Genomic DNA, 23,082 nt, shown 5'->3' on the forward strand with positions numbered 1-23,082 from the left:
TTGGGGTTGGTTTGGGGGCACTCGCGCATATAGTGGCCTGATTCCCCACACTTGAAACAAGTCACGGAACTGGTACGTGGAGGAGCACTGTTGGTTGGACCACCATAGGGCTTGGCTGGTGCAAACTGAGTCAAAGTGGCCCAATGGTCAGCACGGGTATTGAAAAGCTCTAGCCTCAAGGCCCGATTTTCATGGTCCTTATCCTCGAGCATCTCAGCAGTGGTGCGAGTCCGTGAATCCTCCTGAGTTGGGTCAGCATAGATAGCCTGGAGATACCCTTGTGCTCCCGGAAGTGATCCTGGCATATACTGGAAATCAGAGTCCCGAAATAGGTCAGTCCTGACTCGCATGATGGTCATCATAGAATAGGCGGCATCCTGCACAGCCATCTCAATAGTAACCCCGAGTCCATAGGAGCAGTGAAGGGGCTCGGTGGATCCAGGATAAGATGGAAATATCCTGACAGTGCAGAGATACTGGCTTTGATTAAAGTCTCGAAATTGCTCTTCGACCGTGTACTCAGGATACCAACGGTATCCAGCCTCAGTCATTACCCTGACCAACATGGCGGTATGGCCGGGTACATCTAGGCATCGAGTCAGGCGAACCACTTGATTGAGGTCGCGAGTGGCCATCTAAAAGCACAACCATAATGCAAAGGCATTAGAATTTCTAGCAAAATTTCGGCAGCATAACAGCTGTAAATGCTCAAGAAGGATTTTGAGACATTTGACAAAGGACTTCATACACACTCAACAACATCATATCAAGTTCTGAGTCCATCGTAGCAGCATAATGTGGTAGTAGAACTGAACTAGGCTTGTATCCATCCAACCTATAAGGTACTACTGATTAGTAACACGTGAACCTGATAGAGAGGAAAGATCCTAATTCCTTAACCCCCGGTGGAAGAATAGACTGACTCAGATCAGAATGTCATAAGATAAAGGAGTAAAAAGAGCCTTACGTTCCAACCCACAAACAATTCCCCTACATATAACTAAAGAATTTCTAGACTCAACATCGACCAGTTTGGCTTGGAGAACCTACAGGCAGTCCAGCTCTAATACAACGCTGTCAGGACCCCGACTCGATGTCACATCGATCTAGCCTGTAACACCTCATATCACTTTGCGGCCTCACGCACGGTATCCCCACGGGTGTCGCCTTACCTTTGCCCGGGACTGTTTGCGCCTCTTGGCTCACGTATATGATAGTGTCGCTAGCATCCATATGATAAGGAGCCCGGGCTGACATGACTAGTCGTATACCCAAAGTGGCACAGACTTACAGGGACAGGCATCCATGACCCAGCTTCGAACGTGTCGGTCATCAGCAAGTGGGTCTGGGCTGTAGCACTGGGCTAGCAGGACTCCGGTAAACCGGGCTGTAGCGGGCTAACAGGACTCCGGTACTCAATGCGTGACATTTCCCCGAAGGGACAGACACAGGAACGAAGAAGGACACATGCCGGCCAGCCTAAGTGTTCCAGAGCAGTAGCAAGCTACCATGGCTCAGTGGTAACACTAGGAGACATTTCCCGGTAAGAGAGGCTACTAAAGATAAACAACTAGATAGTCAGATCCCACACATACCAAGCATTTCAATCATACACACAATATGCTCGATATGTGCAAATACAACAAGGCATCACAACATGACTCTACGACACAAGTACTTTATTTAAGGCTCAGAGAGCCATACATGACATACACATAGGTACGGGTCACACGACCCAGCATTCAAGTCATACAGTCATACAAACCAGCAGCGGAAGTAACTTGTCTGAGTACAGACAACTAGTAAAATAAAAGAGGCTTGGAAAGCCTAGCTATACTACGTGGTCCTTCACAAGCTCAGGATCACCACCTGGGCCTTAGCCTACTCATTGATGTCAACGTCTACGAAGAACCCATCAGAAGGGGTTGCAGCATCTTCTGTAAAAATGTAAATTATAGCAACATGAGTACAAAGGTACTCAGCAAGACTTACATCAGATCCTACATACATGCACATTATCAAGAAGGGTTGGTGGAGTTGTTGCAGCAAGCCAGCTTTGACTCTTGGCTAGGCTATCCTACGAGACTCCAACTTGAAATGGTTCTGCGCACACGAGTCCACTACTCACCACTTCAATACACTACCGAGGATCCACCTCCGTCTTCCTACGGAAGAGCCATCCTCGGCACTCACACTTATCTTAAGGCTTTTAGTAGTTTCCATTTACTTGTCTATGAACTGTATAGGCAACCAAGTAGTCCTTTACCGCGGACGCGGCTATTCGAATAGATCATGATAACCCTGCAAGGGTGTACTTCTTCATACACGCTCTCACCACTTACCGTCGTTTACACGACATGTACTCGGCAACCTTCAAGTGGAAGCCCAACGTGGGTGTTGGCCACGACCTACCTAATCACCTAAGTCTCTAGTCCAGGTTTATCGCCTATTCGGCTTCCATCCATGAGGAGATCCGGCCGAGGTTTCGCTCACAGCCCCAAACGATGTGAACAGGGTTCCCGAGATACCTAACGGGTATTCGGTACACCGCGCCACGTACCTACCGCATCACAGCCCACCCCTACGGTCAGCGCTGTCCACGGCCTCCAGTAGGCTACAAACACCAGAAACTACTTGCAACTCCTGGACAGAGAACTACGGTGAATAAGAAGTTGAGAGGGTCCATTGGTTTCGGGCCCAATGCATGGTAGTAGCTAAATCTTAAATCACACATACAGATCTCAGTGCTTAAGGTCGGCTTCAATGAAACAACCCACCATGTACTCCTACATGGCCTCTCATCGATACCTTTACCAAATCGTGTTCACCACACCACTCTCATTACCGACATAATCATTTCACTCTAGTCCATCACCCAGATGAACCAGACCTGACACGACTCTAAGCATAGCAGGCATAGCAAGGTAGGAACAACACATACATATGGCTCAAACAACTCCTACACATGCTAGTGGGTTTCATCTAGTTACTGTGGCAATGACAGGTCATGCAGAGGAAATGGGTTCAACTACCGTAACACACAGCAGTTTGAAACGCGTTGCCTTAATGCAGTAAAAGAGAGCAGGAGCGAGAACATGGGATTGTATCGATATGATCAAATGGTTGGTTGCTTGCCTGATGGTTTGATGCACTGATACGGTTCTTCGTTAGGGTAATCACGGTACTCCTCGGAGGCAGAACCTGCCGCAAAGAACACCGATACACAACCATCACCAAACAATGTGCGACAATATGATGCATGCATGAAACATGGCAATATGAGTGTGTTGGGCTAATGCAACTAAGACCAGAAGGGTTTGAACCAATTTGAACCAAAGATTCAAATTTCAAACTCATACATGGCCCTTTAAAGTGTTTTACCTTGTTCTGCATTAAACATCAAGTTAACTTGTTTAATCATGCATGAAAATAGTACAGATGGATAGATTGGATTTTTCTGATCATTTTTCATATATAACTTGTCTGATTTGGAGTTACAGATTAAAAGTTATGAATTTTTGAAGTTTAAACTATATTCTGGAATTTCCTATATTAGAATAAATCCAGAAATCAATTACTGCGTCAGCCTGACGTCAGTGTGACATCAGCGGGTCAACGGGACACGGTCCGGGTCAAACCTGACAGTGGGTCCCGCGTGTCAGTGTGATTAGTTTAATTAAAACTTAACCTGTTTAATTAACAGGGCTGGGCCCCACCTGTCATTGACTCAGGAGAGTCAACCAGGGCCCACCCGCGGTCAAACCCAGGTCGGCTGCGCCGGCGTTTAGCCGCCGGCGAGCCCGACGCGGCGGCGGAAGTGGTTTTTGCCGTTCCGGCAACCAAACGAGTCGCGGAGGCCATCGGAGTGGAGCTGAGGAGGAGCCGCAGCTCTTGGTGGAGTCCGTTGGGGTCGGGGTGGCCGGAGTTGGCGCCGGCGACGACTTTGGCGGCCACCGGAGTTCGGCCGAAGGCGAACTTGACGCTAGAGGGGTCGGTGAGGTGCGGGGAGTAGCTGGTTAGGTGCTACGTGACGCGGTGAACATGATGGACACCAAGTTGTGGCCGGAGGGTGACCGGGAGCACGTCGGCGACGAGCTCCGCGGCGGTGGGTGCGGTTGAGCTCCGGGAGGTCGCTACACGGCTCGGAAGCAAGAAAAGAAGGGAGGGGGAGATGGCTAAGCTCACGGGGAGTTCGATGAAGCATTTGGTACGGTTGGGGACTGGCCGGAGCGACGACGGCGTTGAAGGGGATCTCCGGCGATGGCGGTTCGGTCGAGGTCGATGCGGTGGGCTCGGGCCTTGTGAGCGCTCGGGGCTCGGCTTGCTCGAAGGAGAGGAGGGTGGCGGAGCTCCTGGACACGGCGGCACGGCGTGGGGTTAACGGAGGGTGTGGCTACGGCGAGGGGGTGGCGGCGATGGCGTCGGCCATGGCGGGGGAGCGCGAGAGAGAGGAGTTGGGGGAGAATGGAGGTGTCCTGGGGTTTCACGGCGCGGCGTGGAGTTCATCCATCCAGCCCCGAGGCGAGGAGGTGAAGCAGGGCGACGGCCAGCTGCGTGGCGCGCGCTGCGGTCGCCGTCGGGCACCTGCCTGCCTGCCTAGCCGGCAAGGAGCTCGCTGGAGCGGTGCTGGGCTGGGCCGGCAGGTGGGCCGGGTGCTGGGCGCCAGGTAAGTTTTTGCTATTTCTCCTGTTTCTGTTTTTTTAATACTTCTGCAACTTTGTTGAATTATTAAAAATTCTTAGGCAACTCCTAAATCACCAAACTACTCCTGGTCCATAGTTGGATTATTTCCAACATGAAACATTTTAGTTTGGAGATATTTGAGCATCTGAATATTTTATATAATTTTAAATGCCCAAATTCAAATATCTATGATTTAATTCAAAGACCCTAAGATGACCTAGGAAAATGTGCATCACTTTTGGCAGAGGTTCTGAACCAAGACAAAAATGATGGGCATTTTAGAAGGGCATTTCAGGTTCATTGAAAAAGTTTTTAGTAAACCCTAGTTGGTTTCAGAGGGGGCTGGGGGTTCTGTCATCCCCATTTCAGGTTTCTGATGAAAGAATAAACATGATGCAACACTCTAATGCATGAACTAGCTAGGGTGTGACAGTACCTATGCACCTGTTTGTTTTCAAACCTTGGGTGTTACTGTTGGAAATATGCCCTAGAGGCAATAATAAATTGGTTATTATTATATTTCCTTGTTCATGATAATCGTTTATTGTCCATGCTATAATTGTATTGATAGGAAACTCAGATACATGTGTGGATATATAGACAACACCATGTCCCTAGTAAGCCTCTAGTTGACTAGCTCGTTGATCAATAGATGGTTACGGTTTCCTGACCATGGACATTGGATGTCGTTGATAACGGGATCACATCATTAGGAGAATGATGTGATGGACAAGACCCAATCCTAAGCCTAGCACAAAGATCGTAGTTCGTATGCTAAAGCTTTTCTAATGTCAAGTATCTTTTCCTTAGACCATGAGATTGTGCAACTCCCGGATACTGTAGGAATGCTTTGGGTGTACCAAACGTCACAACGTAACTGGGTGGCTATAAAGGTGCACTACAGGTATCTCCGAAAGTGTCTGTTGGGTTGGCACGAATCGAGACTGGGATTTGTCACTCCGTGTGACGGAGAGGTATCTCTAGGCCCACTCGATAGGACATCATCGTAATGTGCACAGTGTGACCAAGGGGTTGATCACGGGATGATGTGTGACGGAACGAGTAAAGAGACTTGCCGGTAACGAGATTGAACAAGGTATCGGTATACCGACGATCGAATCTCGGGCAAGTAAAATACCGCTAGACAAAGGGAATTGTATACGGGATCGATTGAGTCCTTGTCATCGTGGTTCATCCGATGAGATCATCGTGGAACATGTGGGAGCCAACATGGGTATCCAGATCCCGCTGTTGGTTATTGACCGGAGAACGTCTCGGTCATGTCTACATGTCTCCCGAACCCGTAGGGTCTACACACTTAAGGTTCGATGACGCTAGGGTTATAAACGAAGCTTGTATGTGGTTACCGAATGTTGTTCGGAGTCCCGGATGAGATCCCGGACGTCACGAGGAGTTCCGGAATAGTCCGGAGGTAAAGATTTATATATGGGAAGTCCAGTTTTGGTCACCGGAAAAGTTTCGGGCGATATCGGTAATGTACCGGGACCACTGGGAGGGTCCCGGGGGTCCACCAAGTGGGGCCACCTGCCCCGGAGGCGTGCATGGGCCTAGAGTGGAAAGGGACCAGCCCCAGAGTGGGCTGGTGCGCCTCCCACCCTTGCCCAAGGCACAAGGGAGAGTGGGAGGGGGCAAACACTAGTCCAGATGGGCCTTAAGGCCCACCTAGTGGGCGCCTCCCCTCTCTCCCCTCTTGGCCGCCCCCCCAAAACCCATCTAGGGCTGCCGCCCCTCTAGGGGTGGGAACCCTAGAGGGGGCGCACCCTCCTCCCTCTCCCCTATATATATTGAGGCATGGGGCTGCCCATAACACACGATTTGATCTCTGCCTGATGGTGCAGCCCTCCCTCTCTTTCTCCTCATATCCCGTGGTGCTTGGCGAAGCCCTGTAGGATAGCCACGCTCCTCCACCACCACCACGCCGTTGTGCTGCTGCTGGATGGAGTCTTCCTCAACCTCTCCCTCTCTCCTTGCTGGATCAAGGCGTGGGAGACGTCACCGGGCTGTACGTGTGTAGAACGCGGAGGTGCCGTCCGTTCGGCACTAGGATCTCCGATTATTTGGATCACGACGAGTACGACTCCTTCAACCCCGTTCTCTTGAACGCTTCCGCTTAACGATCTACAAGGGTATGTAGATGCACTCTCCTTCCCCTCGTTGCTGGTTTCTCCATAGATAGATCTTGGTGACACGTAGGAAAATTTTGAATTTCTGCTACGTTCCCCAACAGTGGCATCATGAGCTAGGTCTATTGCGTAGATTCTTTGCACGAGTAGAACACAAAGTAGTTGCGGGCGTTGATTTTGTTCAATATGCTTACCGTTACTAGTCCAATATTGTTTCGACGGTATTGTGGGATGAAGCGGCCCGGACCGACCTTTCACGTACTCTTACGTGAGACAGGTTCCACCGACTGACATGCACTTGGTGCATAAGGTGGCTAGCGGGTGCTAGTCCCTCCCACTTTAGTCAAAACGGATTCGATGAAAAGGGTCCTTATGAAGGGTAAATAGCAATTGGCATATCACGTTGTGGTTTTGCGTAGGTAAGAAACGTTCTTGCTAGAAACCCATAGCAGCCACGTAAAACATGCAAACAACAATTAGAGGACGTCTAACTTGTTTTTGCAGGGTATGCTATGTGATGTGATATGGCCAAGAAGAATGTGATGAATGATATGTGATGTATGAGATTGATCATGTTCTTGTAATAGGATTCACGACTTGCATGTCGATGAGTATGACAACCGGCAGGAGCCATAGGAGTTGTCTTTATTTATTGTATGACCTGCATGTCATTAAAGAACGCCATGTAAATTACTTTACTTTATTGCTAAACGCGTTAGCCATAGAAGTAGAAGTAGTCGTTGGCGTGACAACTTCATGAAGACACGATGATGGAGATCATGATGATGGAGATCATGGTGTCATGCCGGTGACGATGATGATCATGGAGCCCCGAAGATGGAGATGAATGGAGCTATATGATATTGGCCATATCATGTCACTACTATATAATTGCATGTGATGTTTATTATGTTTATGCATCTTATTTGCTTAGAACGACGGTAGTAAATAAGATGATCCCTTACAACAATTTCAAGAAGTGTTCTCCCCTAACTGTGCACCGTTGCTACAGTTCGTCGCTTCGAAGCACCACGTGATGATCGGGTGTGATAGATCCTTACGTTCACATACAACGGGTGTAAGACAGATTTACACATGCAATACACTTAGGGTTAACTTGACGAGCCTAGCATGTACAGACATGGCCTCGGAACACGGAGACCGAAAGGTCGAGCATGAGTCGTATAGTAGATACGATCAACATGAAGATGTTCACCGATGATGACTAGTCCGTCTCACGTGATGATCGGACATGGCCTAGTTGACTCGGATCATGTAATCACTTAGATGACTAGAGGGATGTCTATCTGAGTGGGAGTTCATAAGATGAACTTAATTATCTGAACATAGTCAAAAGGATTTTGCAAATTATGTCGTAGCTCGCGCTTTAGTTCTACTGTTTTAGATATGTTCCTAGAGAAAATATAGTTGAAAGTTGAAAGTAGCAATTATGCCGACAGTAGAAAGCTTATGTCCTTAATGCACTGCTCAGTGTGCCGAACCCCAAACGTCGTTTGTGGATGTTGCGAACATCGGACATACACGTTTTGATAACTACATGATAGTTCAGTTAAACAGTTTAGAGTTGAGGCACTAAAGACGTTTTCGAAACATCGCGGAACATATGAGATGTTTCAAGGGCTGAAATTGGGATTTCAGACTCGTGCTCACGTCAAGAGGTATGAGACCTCCGACGATTTTCTTAGCCTGCAAACTAAGGGAGAAAAGCTCAATCGTTGAGCTTGTGCTCAGATTGTGTGAGTGCAACAATCACTTGAATCGAGTGGGAGTTGATCTTCCAGATGAGATAGTGATGTTTTCCCAAAGTCATTGCCACCAAGCTGCTAGAGCTTCGTGATGAACTATAACATATCAGGGATAGATATGATGATCCTTGAAATATTCGTGATGTTTGACACCGCGAAAGTAGAAATCAAGAAGGAGCATCAATTGTTGATGGTTGGTGAAACCACTAGTTTCAAGAAGGGCAAGGGAACAAAGGGATACTTCATGAAACGGCAATTCAGCTACTGCTCTAGTGAAGAAACCCAAGGTTGAACCCAAACCCGAGACTAAGTGCTTCTATAATAAAGGGAACAGCCACTGGAGCAGAATTACCCTAGATACTTGGTAGATGAGAAGGCTGGCAAGGTCGATAGAAGTATATTGGATATACATTGTGTTGATGTGTACTTTACTAGTACTCCTAGTAGCACCAGGGTATTAGATACCGGTTCGGTTGCTAAGTGTTAGTAACTCGAAATAAAAGCTACGGAATAAACGGAGACTAGCTAAAGGTGAGCTGACGATATGTGTTGGAAATGTTTCCAATGTTGATATGATCAAGCATCGCACACTCCCTCTACCATCGAGATTGGTGTTAAAACCTGAATAATTGTTATTTGGTGTTTGCGTTGAGCATAGACATGATTGGATTATGACTATCGCAATACGGTTATTCATTTAAAGAGAATAATGGTTACTCTATTTATTTGAATAATACCTTCAATGGTCTTGCACCTAAAATGAATGGTTCATTGAAATCTCGATCATAGTGATACACATGTTCATGCCAAAAGATAGTAATGATAGTACCACCTACTTGTGGCACTGCCACGTAAGTCATATCGGTATAAAATGCATGAAGAAGCTCCATGTTGATGGATCTTTGGACCCACTCATTTTTGAAAAGTTTGAGACATGCGAACCATGTCTATTAGTGTATATGCATGAAGAAACTCCATGCAAATGGACCATTTGAACTCACTTGATTTTGAATCACTTGAGACATGCAAATCATACCACATGGGCAAGATGACTGAAAGCCTCGTTTTAGTAAGACAGGAACAAGATAGCAACTCGTTGGAAGTAACACATTTTGATGTGTGCAGTCCAATGAGTGCTGAGGCATGCAGTGAATATCGTTATGTTCTTACTTCACAGATGATTCGAGTAGATGTTGACAATATTTTCTTGATGAAACACAAGTCTGAATTATTGAATGGTTCAAGTAATTTCAGAGTGAAGTAGAAGATCATTGTGACAAGAGGATAAAATGTCTATGATATGATCATAGAGATGAATATCTGAGTTACGAGTTTTGGCACGCAATTAAGACATTGTGGAAATTGTTTTACAATTAATACCGCCTGGAACACCATAGTGTGATGGTGTGTCCGAACATCATAGTTGCACCCTATTGGATATGGTGGGTACCATGATGTCTCTTATCGAATTACCACTATCGTTCATGGGTTAGGCATTAGAGACATCCACACTCACTTTAATAGGGTACCACGTAATTTCGTTGAGATGACACCGGTTTAGAGAAACCTATGCTGTCATTTCTTAAAGGTTTGGGGCTGCGACGCTTATGTGAAAAAGTTTCAGGTTGATAAGCTCGAACCCAAAGCGGATAAAATGCATCTTCATAGGACACCCAAAATAGTTGGGTATACCTCCTAATTCAAATCCGAAAGCAATTGTTTCTTGAATCGGGTCCTTTCGCGAGGAAAAGTTTGTCTCAGAAAGTTGAGTGGGAGGATGGTGGAGACTTGATGAGGTTATTGAACCGTCACTTCAACTAGTGTGTAGCAGGGCACAGGAAGTTGTTCCTATGGCACCTACACCAATTGAAGTAGAAGCTTATGATAGTGATCATGAAACTTTGGATCAAGTCACTACCGTACCTCGTAGGGTGACAAGGATGCGTACTACTTCAGAGTGGTACGGTGATCCTGTCTTGAAGGTCATGTTGCTAGACAACAATGAACCTACGAGCTATGGGGAAGCGATGGTGGGCCCAAATTCCGACAAATGGTTAAGAAACCATGAAATCCGAGATAGGATCCATGTATCAGGACAAAGCATGGACTTTGGCAGACTTGCCCAATGATCGGCAAGCCATTTGATAAATGGATCTTTTAAGAAGAAGACGGACGTGGATGGTAATGTCACCATCTATGAAGCTCGACTTGTGGCGAAGAGTTTTTCACAAGTTCAAGGAGTTGACTACGATGAGTTTTTCTCATTCGTAGCAATGCTTAAGTCCGTCGGAATCATGTTAGCATAAGCAGCATTTATGAAATCTGGCAGATGGATGTCAAAACGAGTTTCCTTACCAACTTTCGTAAGGAAAGGTTGTATGTGATACAATCAGAAAGGTTTTGTCGATCCTAAGGATGCTAAAAGGTATGCTAGCTCCAGCAATCCTTCTAAGGACTGGAGTAAGCATCTCGGAGTTGGAATGTGCGCTTTGATGAAATGATCAAAGATTTTGGGTTTATACAAAGTTCATGAGAAACTTGTATTTCCAAAGAAGTGAGTGGGAGCACTATAGAATTTCTGATGAATATATGTTGTCGACATATCATAGATCAGAGATGACGTAGATTTTCTAGAAAGCATATAGGGTTATTTGAAAGGTGTTTTTCAATAGAAAACCTGGATTAAGCTACTTGAACATTGAGCATCAAGATCTATAAGGATAGATCAAAATGCTTAATAATACTTTCAAATGAGCACATACCTTGACATGATCTTGAAAGTGTTCAAGATGGATCAGTCAAAGAAGAAGTTCTTGCCTGAGTTGTAAGGTGTGAAGTTAAGACTTAAAGCTCGACCTCGGCAGAAAAGAGAGAAAGGACGAAGGTCGTCCCCTATGCTTTAGACGTAGGCTCTACAGTATGCTATGCTGTGTACCACACCTGAAGTGTGCCTTGCCATGAGTCAGTCAAGGGGTACAAGAGTGATCCAAGGATAGATCACAGTACAGCGGTCAAAGTTATCCTTAGTAACTAGTGGACTAAGGAATTTTCTCGGTTATGGAGGTGATAAAGAGTTCGACGTAAAGAGTTACGACGATGCAAGCTCAACACCTATCCAGATAGCTCTGAGTAGAGATACCGGATACGTATAATGGAGAAACAATTTAGAATAGCTCCAAGTAGAACAGTTATTTGGAATAGCTCCAAATAGAGCGTGGTAGCTGCACCTAGGAGATGACATAAAGATTTGTAAAGCACACACGGATCTAAAAGGTTCAGACCCGTTGACTAAAACCTCTCTCACAAGCAACATGATCAAACCCAGAACTCATTGAGTGTTAATCACATAGTGATGTGAACTAGATTATTCACTCTAGTAAACTCTTTGGATGTTGGTTATATGGCGATGTGACCTGTGAGTGTTAATCACATGGCGATGTGAACTAGATTATTGACTCTAGTGCAAGTGGGAGACTGTTGGAAATATGCCCTAGAGGCAATAATAAATTGGTTATTATTATATTTCCTTGTTCATGATAATCGTTTATTGTCCATGCTATAATTGTATTGATAGGAAACTCAGATGCATGTGTGGATATATAGACAACACCATGTCCCTAGTAAGCCTCTAGTTGACTAGCTCGTTGATCAATAGATGGTTACGGTTTCCTGACCATGGACATTGGATGTCGTTGATAACGGGATCACATCATTAGGAGAATGATGTGATGGACAAGACCCAATCCTAAGCCTAGCACAAAGATCGTAGTTAGTATGCTAAAGCTTTTATAATGTCAAGTATATTTTCCTTAGACCATGAGATTGTGCAACTCCCGGATACTGTAGGAATGCTTTGGGTGTACCAAACGTCACAACGTAACTGGGTGGCTATAAAGGTGCACTACAGGTATCTCCGAAAGTGTCTGTTGGGTTGGCACGAATCGAGACTGGGATTTGTCACTCCGTGTGACGGAGAGGTATCTCTGGGCCCACTCGGTAGGACATCGTCATAATGTGCACAATGTGACCAAGGGGTTGCTCACGGGATGATGTGTTACGGAACGAGTAAGGAGACTTGCCGGTAACGAGATTGAACAAGGTATCGGTATACCGACGATCGAATCTCGGGCAAGTAAAATACCGCTAGACAAAGGGAATTGTATACGGGATCGATTGAGTCCTTGACATCGTGGTTCATCCAATGAGATCATCGTGGAACATGTGGGAGCCAACATGGGTATCCAGATCCCGCTGTTGGTTATTGACCGGAGAACGTCTCGGTCATGTCTACATGTCTCCCGAACCCGTAGGGTCTACACACTTAAGGTTCGATGACGCTAGGGTTATAAAGGAAGCTTGTATGTGGTTACCGAATGTTGTTCGGAGTCCCGGATGAGATCCCGGACGTCACGAGGAGTTCCAGAATAGTCCGGAGGTAAAGATTTATATATGGGAAGTCCTGTTTTGGTCACCGGAAAAGTTTCGGGCGATATCGGTAATGTACCGGGACCACCGGGAGGGTCCCGGGGGTCCACCAAGTGGGGCCACCTGCCCCGGAGGCGTGCATGGGCCTAGAGTGGAAAGGGACCAGCCCCAGAGTGGGCTGGTGCACCTCCCACCCTTGCCCAAGGCGCAAGGGAGAGTGGGAGGGGGCAAACCCTAGTCAAGATGGGCCTTAAGGCCCACCTAGTGGGCGCCGCCCCTCTCTCCCCTCTTGGCCGCCCCCCCAAAACCCATCTAGGGCTGCCGCCCCTCTAGGGGTGGGAACCCTAGAGGGGGCGCACCCTTCTCCCTCTCCCCTATATATATTGAGGCATGGGGCTGCCCATAACACACGATTTGATCTCTGCCTGATGGTGCAGCCCTCCCTCTCTTTCTCCTCATATCCCGTGGTGCTTCGCGAAGCCCTGTAGGATAGCCACGCTCCTCCACCACCACCACGCCGTTGTGCTGCTGCTGGATGGAGTCTTCCTCAACCTCTCCCTCTCTCCTTGCTGGATCAAGGCGTGGGAGACGTCACCGGGCTGTACGTGTGTTGAACGCGGAGGTGCCGTCCGTTCGGCACTAGGATCTCCGGTGATTTGGATCACGACGAGTACGACTCCTTCAACCCCGTTCTCTTGAACGCTTCCGCTTAACGATCTACAAGGGTATGTAGATGCACTCTCCTTCCCCTCGTTGCTGGTTTCTCCATAGATAGATCTTGGTGACACGTAGGAAAATTTTGAATTTCTGCTACGTTCCCCAACAATTACTCCTATATTGCTTGTATTGCTATGCTATGCTCGTAGACGTGGATTGGGTTTGAGAGTATTCATGAACGATGTGAGTTTGTTAACTAACGGTTCAATTTAAGGTGGCAACTTGAATACACATCTGGGTGGATTGCTTGTGGACACCTGGAGTACCCAGTGTTGTCCTAGGATATCCCGGAGGACCCGTGTGATCATCCTACATCCCGCTACCCAGACTAAAAGGGATCATAAGATTATTCATGCTAGAAACTTCCGTGTGCAGCCACAAGCTATTATGGGCTCTAGCATAGTTGAGTATGTTGCATGAAGCTCTTGAAGAGGTAGACTAGCAGATGTAGTGGGTTGTAGGTGGTATAGTCTACACAGAGTAGAGAGTTAATGCTTCAGAAAGACTGTGTCTCGAATCTCCGACCATGGATGTATTTGAGTCTTGTGGGGAAAAGTGCGCAAACCTCTGCAGAGTGTATAAACTAATCGTGGTTAGCCGTGTCCCCGGTTATGGACATCTTGAGTATCTGGTTCTTGGATTATTATGATTGATCTCATCACTCTTAATTTAAAATGATTGGGTTTAATGATGATGTTTAATTGGGATTGAGTTGGAGGAACCTTCTCAATGTTTAACAACTACCATGATAGTTAAATAAAATTTATTCCTTTGTTGTAGGAAAAAATTGGCTTTTCACAAAACATGTTAACCATACAACCTCCACCAGCCATATATGCATGTAGTGATAGCCATTATCCTGTTCATTTTTCTCTTGGGTTACATTGCCAACATATTCCATGTGCTGACCCGTTTCGGGCTGCAACGTATCATGTTGCAGACTTTTCAGACGACGAGTAAGGAGCCATAGGTTATTGTATTTCACTCAGTGATGCCGTTGGAGTTGATGGACTCACGTTATCTTCCAAGCCTTCCGTTGTTATCGATTTAGATGGCCTTAAGCCATATTTATTGTTTTATGTTCTCTTTTGAGACATTCGATGTAATAAGTGTGTGATTGCTACTCTGTTAGAAATCCTCAAGTATTGTGAGTGTCAGCATTACCGATCCAGGGATGACACTGATGCACAGAGATCGGACTATTTGAGATCTCGTCGCTACAGATACGTACTCATTGAAAATATATCAAGCGTATTGATCTATCTCTATAGATCTTGATGCTCAATATGTAAGTAGCTTCATCGAGGTATTTCTTTGAAAAATTCTTTTCAAACACTCCTTTATGCTTTCTAGAAAATTCTACATTATTTCTGATCAACAATATGTCATTCACATATACTTATGAGAAATAATGTAGTGCTCCCATTCACTTTCTTGTATATACATGCTTCAGTGCAAGTCTATATAAAACCATATGCTTTGATCACTTTATCAAAGTATATATTCCAACTCTGAGATGCTTGCACCAGTCCATAGATGGATCATTGGAGCTTGCACACTTTGTTAACACCTTTAGGATTGACAAAACCTTCTTGTTACATCATATACAACTCTTCTTTAAGAAATCCATTAAGGAATGCAGTTTTGACATCCATTTGCCAGATTTCATAAAATGTGGCAATTGCTAACATGATTTGGACAGACTTATGCATTGCTACGAGTGAGAAAAATCTCATTGTAGTCAACATCTTGAACTTGTCGAAAACCTTTTGCGACAATTCGAGCTTTGTAGATAGTAACACTACTATCAGTGTACGTCTTCCTCTTGAAAATCCATTTATTCTTAATGGCTCGCCGATCAACGGGCAAGTCAATCAATGTCCATACTTTGTTTTAATACATGGATTTCATCTCAGATTTCTTGGCTTCAAGCCATTTCGCGGAATCTGGGCTCATCATCGCTTCCTCATAGTTCGTAAGTTCGTCATGGTCAAGTAACATGACCTCTAGAACAGGATTACCGTACTACTCTGGTGCAGAATGTATTCTGGTTGACCTACGAGGTTTGGTAGTAACTTGATCTGAATTTTCATGATCATCATCATTAACTGCCTCACTAATTGGTGTAGGAATCACTAGAACTGATTTCTATGATGAACTACTTTCCAATTTGGGAGAAGGTACAATTACCTCATCAAGTTTTACATTCCTCCCAATCACTTCTTTCGAGAGAAACTTCTTCTCTAGAAAGGATCCATTCTTAGCAACGAATATCTTGCCTTCGGATTTGTGATAGAAGGTGTACCCAACAATTTCCTTTGGGTATCCTATGAAGACGCATTTCTCTTATTTGGGTTCGAGCTTATCAGGTTGAAACTTTTTCACATAAGCATCATAGCCTCAAACTTTAAGAAACGACAACTTAGGTTTCTTGCTAAACCACAGTTCATATGGTGTCGTCTCAAAAGATTTAGATGGTGCCCTATTTAACGTGAATGCAGCTGTCTCTAATGCATAACCCCAAAACGATAGTGGTAAATCGGTAAGAGACATCATAGATCGCACCATATCTAATAAAGTACGGTTATGATGTTCGGACACACCATTACGCCGTGGTGTCTCTGGTGGCGTGAGTTGCAAACTATTCCGCATTGTTTCAAATGAAGACTAAACTCGTAACTCAAATATTCTCCTCCACGATGAGATCACAGAAACTTTATTTTCTTGTTACGATTTGTTTCCACTTCACTCTGAATTTTTTTGAACTTTTCAAATGTTTCAGACTTATGTTTCATCAAGTAGATATACCCATATTTTCTCAGATCATCTATGAAGATCAGAAAATAATGATACGCGCCGCGAGCCTCAACACTCATTGGATTGCATACATCACTATGTATTATTCCCAATAAGTCAGTTGCTTGCTCCATTGTTCCGGAGAACGGAGTTGTAGTCATCTTGCCCACGAGGCATGGTTCACAAGCATCATATGATTCATAATCAAGTGATTCCAAAATCCCATCAGCATGGAGTTTCTTCATGCACTTTACACCAATATGACCTAAACGGCAGTGCCACATATAAGTTGCACTATTATTATTAACTTTGCATCTTTTGGCTTCAATATTACTAGCATATATGCCTGTGCGTTGCAACGAGAGAGATTTTTTTGCGAGAAGAATCAGGAGAGATAATTGATGTATCCATCAAAATGGTCTCCACACAATAGTGGGGCGATACAGCGGAGACCCGTGGTGTTCTCGCGGGTCATGTGGGGTTGGTGGGAGTGGCGGCCACTCCCAATTTGTGCATTTTTTTCCTTCAGGTCCGCCTCCTTGTCGAGGTTTTGTGGTGATCTCCTGATTTTTTTAAACATGTGAGCATTTTCTTTCTGAAAAAACGTTAATTTCTAGAAAAAGGAAAACAAAATTTGAAATAGGAATATTTTTCATAAATTTACAAGCACTTCTTGAAAACATGACCATTTTTAAGGCGGAGAAACGAACATTTTTTGAATTTGTGAACACTTTTTTAAAATGGAAACTTGTTTTGAACATTAAAATCAATTTTCAAAAATGTCTTTTTAATCACGAATATTATTTTGAATTCGTGAACATTTCGATAAAATGAATATTTTTCGAATTTCCGTTATTTTGAAATGAAATTTATTTTAGATGTCTAGAAAAAAGTTCATTTTTTAAAGATTGCGAACATTTTTTCAATTTTGAAACAAATTTTGAACTAAAATAAAATTTTAAATTTCCAATTTTTTATAAAATGGGAACAAATTTTGAAATTCGAAGATTTAACAAAAAAAGTACAAAAAACGAAATTTTGGAAAATTTATAAAATTAATGTATGGGAAAAGGAAAAAATAAATTGAAATGGAAAAAAAATAGAAAAATAACACAGAAAAATCCAAAATGGGCCGGCCCAACATTGGGTGATCGATGGGAAGCTCCAACTATATGCCGCGCTGTGCGACAAATAAGGTTTCCCAGCTGTGTGCGCAGGGTATAAATGGATAGCTTTTCTGGGCCTTAGTGCGTGCGGGCCACGTACGAAATTCTGAACAAAATTTTTTATTTTTTAGCAGATGGACCACGAAAATTTAGTACCACCTCGGATATAAGAAAAATATTTTCGGTGGTGAACGGATGAAAAAATTAGAGAAACGCACCTTGGGTGTATATGTGTATTACTACGATCGAGATTCAATAAACCATTCACCTTGGGTGTATGACCTCAGAAGGTTTTATTCATGTAAACAGAATAACAATTATCCTTGACTTAAATGAATAACCATATTGCAATAAACATGATCCAATCATATTATGCTCCACACAAACAGCAAACAACATTTATTTTAGGTTCAACACTAATCCCGAAGGTAAAGGGAGTGTGCGATGGTGATCTTATCAACCTTAGAATCACTTCTAACTCACATCATCAATTCGCCCTTAACTAGTCTCTGTTTATTTTGCAACTCCCGTTTTGAGTTACTACTCTTAGTAACTGAACCAGTATCAAATACTGAGGTGTTGTTATAAACACTAGTAAAGTACACATCAATAACATGTATATCAATATATATTTTTGTTCACTTTTCCATCCTTCTTATCCACCAAGTATCTAGGGTAGTTCCACTTCCAGTGACCATTTCCTTTGTAGTAGAAGCACTCAGTTCTAGTCTTGGGTCTAGCTTTGAGCTTCTTCATGGGAGTGGAAACTTGCTTGCCTTTCTTCTTTGAAGTTCCTCTTTCTTTCCCTTTGCCCTTTTCTTGAAACTAGTGGTCTTGTTAACCATCAACACTTGATGCTATTTCTTGATTTCCACGTTCACCGATTTCAGCATCGCGAAGAGCTTGCGAATTACTTTCGTCATCCCTTGCATATTATAGTTCATCACTAAGTTCTAGTAATAGTGACTAGAAAACTTTATCAATTACTATCTTATCTGGAAGATAAACTCCCACTTGATTCAAGCAATTGTAGTACCTAGACAATCTGAGCACATGCTCATTGGTTGAGCTATTCTCCTCCACCTTGTAGGCAAAGTACTGTCAGAGGTCTCAATCCTCTCGACATGGGCATGAGTATAAAATACCAATTTCAACTCTTAGAACATCTTATATGTTCCGCAGCGTTCAAAACGTTTTTGAAGTCCCGGTTCTAAGCTGTAAAGCATGGTGCACTAAACTATTAAGTAGTCATCATACCGAGCTTTGTCAAACACTCATAACGTGTGCATTTGCTCCTGCAATAGGTTTGTCACCTAGCGGTGCATCAAGGACATAATTCTTCTGTACAACAATGAGGATAATCCTTAGATCACGGACCCAGTCCGCATCATTGCTACTATCATCTTTCAACTTATTTTTCTCTAGGAACATATCAAAAATAAACGGGGAGCTACATCGCGAGCTATTGATCTACAACATAGTTATGCGAATACTATCAGGACTAAGTTCATGATAAATTGAAGTTCAATTAATCATATTACTTAAGAACTCTCACTTAGATAGACATCCCTCTAGTCAACTAAATGAACCCGTGATCCAAATGAACTAAACCATGTCCGATCATCACGTGAGATGGAGTAGTTTTCAATGGTGAACATCATTATGTTGATCATATCTACTATATGATTCACGCTCGACCTTTCGGTCTCCAGTGTTCCGAGGCCATATCTGCATATGCTAGGCTCGTTAATTTTAATCTGAGTATTCCGCGTGTGCAACACTGGCTTGCACCCGTTGTATGTTAATGTAGAGCTTATCACACCCAGTCATCACGTGGTGTATCGGCACAACAAACTGTCGCAATGGTGCATACTCAGGGAGAACACTTATACCTTGAAATTTAGTGAGAGATCATTTTATATTTCTACCATGAAAATAAGCAAAATAAGAAGCATAAAGGATAAACATCACATGCAATCAAAATATATGACATGATATGGCCATCATCATTTTGTGCCTTTGATCTCCATCTCCAAAACACCGTCATGATCTCTATCATCACCGGCATGACACCATGATCTCCATCATCTTTATCTCTATCAACGTGTCGTCACATGGTCGTCTCACCAACTATTGCTTTTGCAACTATTGCTATCGCATAATGATAAAGTAAAGCAATTATATGGTGCTTGCATCTTATGCAATAAAGAGACAACCATAAGGCTCCTGCCAGTTGCCGATAAGTTTAACAAAACATGATCATCTCATACAACAATTTATATCTCATCACGTCTTGACCATATCACATCACAACATGCCCTGCAAAAACAAGTTAGACGTCCTCTACTTTGTTGTTGCAAGTTTTAGGTGGCTGCTACGGGCTGAGCAAGAACCGTTCTTACCTATGCATCAAAAAACCACAACGCGGTATAGTGATTGCTTTTTGATCTTCAGAAAGAACCATGTTCATTGAATCCGATTCAACTAAAGTCGGAGAAACAGACACCCACTAGCCACCTATGTGCAAAGCACGTCGGTAGAACTAGTCTCGCGTAAGCGTACGTGTAATGTCGGTCTGAGCCGCTTCATCCAGCAATACCGCCGAATCAAGAATCAACTAGTGACGGCAAGCAATATGTATACACCCATGCCCACAACTCCTTTGTGTTCTACTCATGCATATAACATCTACGCATAGAACTGGCTCGGATGCCACTGTTGGGGAACGCAGTAATTTCAAAAATTTCCCACGCACATGCAAGATCATGGTGATGCATAGCAACGAGAGGGGAGAGTATTGTATATGTACCCTCGTAGACCGTAAGCAGAAGTGTTATGACAACGCGGTAGATGTAGTCGTACGTCTTCACGATCTGACCGATCCTAGTACCGAAAGTACGACACCTCCACCATCTGCACACGTTCAGCTCGGTGACGTCCCACGAACTCACGATCCAGCAGAGAGTCGAGGAAGAGCTTCGTCAGCGTGACGACGTGATGACGGTGATGATGATGCTACCGGAACAGGGCTTCGCCTAAGCACCGCTACGATATGACCGAGGTGGATTATAGTGGAGGGGGGCACCCCACATGGCTAAGAGATCAATGATCAACTTGTGTGTCCATGGGGTGCCCCCTCCCTGGTATATAAAGGAGTGGAGGAGGGGAGGGGCCGGCCCTCTCTATGGCCCGCCCTAGGGGAGTCCTACTCCCACTGGGTGTAGGATTGCCCCCTTCCCTAGTTGGAGTAGGAGAGGAAGGGAAGGAGGAGTAGGAGAGAAGGAAAGCCCCCCAATCCTATTCCAATTCGGCCTGCTGCCCAAGGGGAGCGCACCAGCCCCTTGTGGGCTGGTGTGCTTCCTTCTTATGGCCCATAAGGCCCATAACTTCTCCTGGGGGGTTCCGATAACCTCCCGGTACTCCGGTAAAATGCCCGAACCACCCGGAACCATTCCGATGTCCAAACATAGGCTTCCAATATAACGATCTTTATGTATCGACCATTTCGAGACTCCTCGTCATGCCCGTGATCACATCCGGGACTCCAAACAACCTTCGGTTCATCAAAACATATAAACTCATAATACTGATCGTCATCGAACGTTAAGTGTGCGGACCCTACGGGTTCGAGAACTATGTAGGCATGACCGAGACTCACTTACGGTCAATAACCAATAGCAGAACCTGGATGCTCATATTGGTTCCTACGTATTCTACCAAGATCCCTATCGGTCAAACCGCATAACAACATACGTTGTTCCCTTTGTCATCGGTATGTTACTTGCCCGAGATTCGATCATCGTATCTCAATACGTAGTTCAATCTCGTTACCGGCAAGTCTCTTTACTCGTTTCGTAATGCAACATCCCGTAACTAACTCATCAGTCACATTGCTTGCAAGGCTTATAGTGATGTGCATCACCGAGAGGGCCCAGAGATACCTCTCCGACAATCGGAGTGACAAATCCTAATCTTGATCTATGCCAACTCAACAAACACCATGGGAGACACCTATAGAGCACCTTTATAATCACCCAGTTACGTTGTGACATTTTGTAGCACACATAGTGTTCCTCCGGCATTCGGGAGTTGCATGATCTCATAGTCGTGGGAACATGTATAAGCTATGGAGAAAGCAATAGCAACAAACTAAACGATCATCGTGCTAAGCCAACGGCTGGGTCAAGTCAATCACATAATTCTCTAATGACGTGATCCCGTTAATCAAATGACAACTCATGTCTATGGTGAGGAAACATAACCATCATTAATTCAACGAGCTAGTCAAGTAGAGGCATACTAGTGACATTCTGTTTGTCTATGTATTCACACATGTACTGAGTTTCCAGTTAATACAATTCTAGCGTGAATAATAAATATTTATCATGATATAAGAAAATATAAATAACAACTTTATTATTGCATCTAGGGCATATTTCCTTCAGCCGCTTCATCCAACAATACCGCCAAATCAAAGTATGACATGCTGGTAAGCAGTATGACTATTATCGCCCACAACTCTTTGTGGTCCACTCATGCATATAAAATCTACGCATAGACCTGGCTCGGATGCCACTGTTGGGGAACGCAATATTTTAAATTTTTTCCTACGATCACGCAATATCTATCTAGGAGATGCATAGTAACGAGAGGGAGAGAGTGTGTTGGGGAACGTAGTAATTTCAAAAAAAATCCTACGCACACACAGGATCATGGTGATGCATAGCAACGAGAGGGGAGAGTGTGTCCATGTACCCTCGTAGACCTAATGTGGAAGTGTTAGCACAATGCAGTTGATGTAGTCGTACGTCTTCATGATCCGACCGATCCAAGTACCGAACACATGACACCTCCGAGTTCTGCACACGTTCAACTCGATGACGTCCTGCGAGCTCCGATCCAGCAAAGCTTCACAGGACAGTTTCGTCAGCACGATGGTGTGGTGATGGTGATGATGATGCTACCGATGCAGGGCTTCGCCTAAGCACCGCTACGATATGATCGAGGTGGATTATGGTGGAGGGGGCACCACACACGGCTAAGAGATCAATGATCAATTGTTTTGTTTATGGGGTTCCCCCTCCCCCGTATATAAAGGAGCAAGGGGGAGGAGGCGTGTAACGCCCCGAGACCGATGTTCCAGGTGTCTTCCAGTTATTCGCTGTTGTTGCCATGCCATTCGCTTGCGTGTTGCATCTTGTCATGTCATCATGTGCATTGCATCATCTTGTTTTCAAAACCTGCATCCATCCGGGTTCCCCCAGTTCCGTCCGTTGTCCGTTCTGAGCCCAGACACACTTGCACGCGCCCGTGGCACGTCTGAAATAGTATTTTATAAGTGGCCGGAAAATGTTCTCGGAATGGGATGAGAGTTGGTGTGCGGTC

The sequence above is a fragment of the Triticum dicoccoides genome, chromosome 4A, assembly GCF_002162155.2.
Source record: "Triticum dicoccoides isolate Atlit2015 ecotype Zavitan chromosome 4A, WEW_v2.0, whole genome shotgun sequence".
NCBI lineage: Eukaryota > Viridiplantae > Streptophyta > Magnoliopsida > Poales > Poaceae > Triticum > Triticum dicoccoides.